Source organism: Procambarus clarkii, chromosome 33, assembly GCF_040958095.1.
Source record: "Procambarus clarkii isolate CNS0578487 chromosome 33, FALCON_Pclarkii_2.0, whole genome shotgun sequence".
Taxonomy (NCBI): domain Eukaryota; kingdom Metazoa; phylum Arthropoda; class Malacostraca; order Decapoda; family Cambaridae; genus Procambarus; species Procambarus clarkii.
Window position 1 is genome coordinate 17,481,822 of NC_091182.1, and position 4,029 is coordinate 17,485,850.

At 47.4% G+C, this 4,029-nt stretch overlaps 1 pseudogene; it reads left to right on the forward strand.

The window, feature by feature from the left end:
* Positions 1-406: 406 nt before the first annotated feature.
* Positions 407-1,112, forward strand: LOC123765344 (tRNA (guanine-N(7)-)-methyltransferase-like; annotated as a pseudogene).
* Positions 1,113-4,029: the final 2,917 nt, after the last annotated feature.

Sequence of the window (4,029 nt, forward strand, 5' to 3'; positions counted from 1 at the left end):
AAAATGTTTCGTCTGAGAACATTTAATACAAGAACATTAAGTCCAACAGATGCTATGTAGTGATTGTCTATATGAAGACCTCATCCAGCAGACGACCCCATCGTCATAACCTCGGAGAGCTCAAGAGGTTCCTGCTCATGCTAACACCGCCAGGTGATGAACATTCCTCGACATGAGCGCTATGTGTTGAGCATTCCTTCACATGAGCGTTATGTGATGAGCAACTGCAGCCATCGTGTTGGGTTTGAGTGTTGCGAGTGGTGAGCCGGACTACGGTGCTCGGTGCTCACATGGCCACGTGTGCTCTTCGCCCCACAACCAACAACACTGCTCAAATAATTTAGAGAAAAAGGCCTCCAGAGACAACCTATTCTCCCTTGCCAAGCTCTCCAGTAATTCACTAAAAATGCCTAAATGACCACAGAAGAAAAATTATCGACAGTGTGCTCACTTCAACCCAATTCCCGGACTGGAATTGGAATTACAATGGACCGGAGTCAATACTTTCCCCAAGTACTTATCTGGAGATAGTACCAAAAAGGTGGAATTTGCCGACATTGTGTGTGGCTATGGAGGAGTGTTGGTTGTCCTTGCCCAGATTTTTCCTGACACGCTTATGTTAGGCATGGAAATACGGGTGAAGGTGCCAGACTTTGTTGTTGACCGCATTCATGGCTCGAGAGATAAGAAGGATGTGCCTGGGAGATATCAAAATGTAGCTTGTATTCTTACTAATGCAATGAAGTACCATACAAATTGCTTTGAGAAAAGACATTTTAGCAAAATGTTCCTGTTTCGTCATCCACACTTCAAAAGAGCCAAGCACAAATGGAGAATTATCAATGCATCACTCCTGGCAGAATATGGTTACGTTCTGCGTGAACGGGGGCCTTGTGTACACACTGACGGATGTGAAGGACCTTCATGAGTGGATGGTTCATCATTTTACAGAACATCCTTTATTTATTCGTGTGGATGAGAATAATTTGGCTAATGATCCAGTGGCACAGTGCCTATTTGAGAGCACCGAGGAGGGTCAGAAGGTATCCCGCAATAGTGGAGACAAGTTCCTGGCTGTTTTGTCGCAGCATGTCAGATCCAGGACAACTTAGCATTTTGGTAGTGTGTGTACAGTAACAAACTGTATCAGACGACAGACGAGTGGGCGCCTGACAGCTGAGTGGACAGTGCTTCGGATTCGTAGTCCTGAGGTTCAGGGTTCGATCCCCGGGGGCGGCGGAGACATAAGGGCAAAAAGTTTTTCACTGATGTCTCCTGTTACCTAGCAGTAAATAGGTACCTGGGAGGTAGACAGCTGCTATGAGCTGCTTCATGGGTGTGTGTAACAAAGGAGGCCTGGTCGAGGACCGGGCCGCGGGGACGCTAAGCCCAAAAATCATCTCAAGATAACCTCAAGAGAAGAGTAGTGAGGGCAGCCAAGTAACATTCTTACACATGTCCTCCACTGTGTACACCACCAACAATCTCTAGCAGCTTCGCGCCTCAGTACTACAGGTACACATGTCCACCACTGTGTACACCACCAACAATCTCTAGCAGCTTCGCGCCTCAGTACTACAGGTACAAACGTTACCATCATCCTCCTGGTGGTTCCTGAACCTCGGGCAGCTGTAAGTGCTTGACCGCAGTGGTCACCCATCTGTGGTCACAGCCACCATCTTGTGTAAATAAGTTCACCTAGGTGTGGTCACAACCACCATCTTGTGTAAATAAGGTCACCTGGGTGTGGTCACAGCCACCATCTTGTGTAAATAAGGTCACCTGGGTGTGGTCACAGCCACCATCTTGTGTAAATAAGGTCACCTGGGTGTGGTCACAGCCACCATCTTGTGTAAATAAGGTCACCTGGGTGTGGTCACAGCCACCATCTTGTGTAAATAAGGTCACCTGGGTGTGGTCACAGCCACCATCTTGTGTAAATAAGGTCACCTGGGTGTGGTCACAGCCACCATCTTGTGTAAATAAGGTCACCTGGGTGTGGTCACAGCCACCATCTTGTGTAAATAAGGTCACCTGGGTGTGGTCACAGCCACCATCTTGTGTAAATAAGGTCACCTGGGTGTGGTCACAGCCACCATCTTGTGTAAATAAGGTCACCTGGGTGTGGTCACAGCCACCATCTTGTGTAAATAAGGTCACCTGGGTGTGGTCACAGCCACCATCTTGTGTAAATAAGGTCACCTGGGTGTGGTCACAGCCACCATCTTGTGTAAATAAGGTCACCTGGGTGTGGTCACAGCCACCATCTTGTGTAAATAAGGTCACCTGGGTGTGGTCACAGCCACCATCTTGTGTAAATAAGGTCACCTGGGTGTGGTCACAGCCACCATCTTGTGTAAATAAGGTCACCTGGGTGTGGTCACAGCCACCATCTTGTGTAAATAAGGTCACCTGGGTGTGGTCACAGCCACCATCTTGTGTAAATAAGGTCACCTGGGTGTGGTCACAGCCACCATCTTGTGTAAATAAGGTCACCTGGGTGTGGTCACAGCCACCATCTTGTGTAAATAAGGTCACCTGGGTGTGGTCACAGCCACCATCTTGTGTAAATAAGGTCACCTGGGTGTGGTCACAGCCACCGTCTTGTGTAAATAAGGTTACCTGGGTGTGGCCACAACCACCATCTTGTGTAAATAAGGACACCTGGGTGAGGTCACAGCCACCATCTTGTGTAAATAAGGTCACCTGGGTGTGGTCACAGCCACCATCTTGTGTAAATAAGGTCACCTGGGTGTGGTCACAGCCACCATCTTGTGTAAATAAGGTCACCTGGGTGTGGTCACAGCCACTATCTTGTGTAAATAAGGACACCTGGATGTGGATTTGATTTTCACGAACTTACTATTTGTGTGTTGAATTGTCTTCCACTGACGTGTCCATGTCCACAGCGATTAGCCTGTCAGTGCCAGAACAGGTGACGGCCGAGTCTTGGAGACGAAGATTACCTGACCATCCCTGGCGTGTCCAGCACTGGGCGAGGTGTCCTCAGGTGAGTGGGTAAGTATAGCGGAAATATCTTATTTAACAACTCACTTTTCAACACTTTGTAGAGATTATTTAATGTATCAACTATGCATAACAAAGAACAATTATCTTGATTGGAACGTGTCTTAATCTTTGAAATTTGGGGAGTGAGAAGCCATACTTTTGAGGCAGGTCAAAGGGTTAAGGAAAGATTTCCCTCGAGAGGGTTGAGTACCCATCCAGTTGTATTATGTGCCTCTGATATACAGAGCAATCGCAGCATAATGCATTATGCTTAATACACTGGATGACGAACACGTCACAGTTATGTTAGGTTGATTAACGATCCAACCCAACCTTGCAGGTTAGGTTGGGTTGGTTCGTTAATGCAAGATTCGCAACTAATTAAAAAAAAAAACATTGGGACTAGCACTATAGGTCACTGTTAGATGGAGGAGCTGGTAGGCGGTGGACAACGGTGTGACCCGTTAGATGAATGGTGGATTAACAGGACGATGGCTCACTGGTAGATGAATGGTGGATTAACAGGACGATGGCTCACTGGTAGATGAATGGTGGATTAACAGGACGATGGCTCACTGGTAAATGAATGGTGGATTAACAGGACGATGGTTCACTGGTAGATGAATGGTGGATTAACAGGACGATGGCTCACTGGTAGATGAATGGTGGATTAACAGGACGATGGTTCACTGGTAGATGAATGGTGGAATAACAAAACTGTTAGATCAATGAGCTTTAACAGGGGGCACCGAGGGATAATGGTGTTTATATCACACAATTCGTTCCTGTACACAATAAGACTATTTAGGTTAGGTCAGGACAGTTAGTGATGCATCGACATTATTTACACGTTAAATGTGTAGTGGGAGGAGGCGGGGGGGGGGGGGGGGGAGACAGTCGGGACTGCCAGCCGACGAACGGAAGGGCAGACAGTCACGACTGCCAGCCGACGAACGGAAGGGCAGACAGTCACGACTGGGTGTTACACTTGTACGGGAAGTAATCATTGCTAACAGGTAT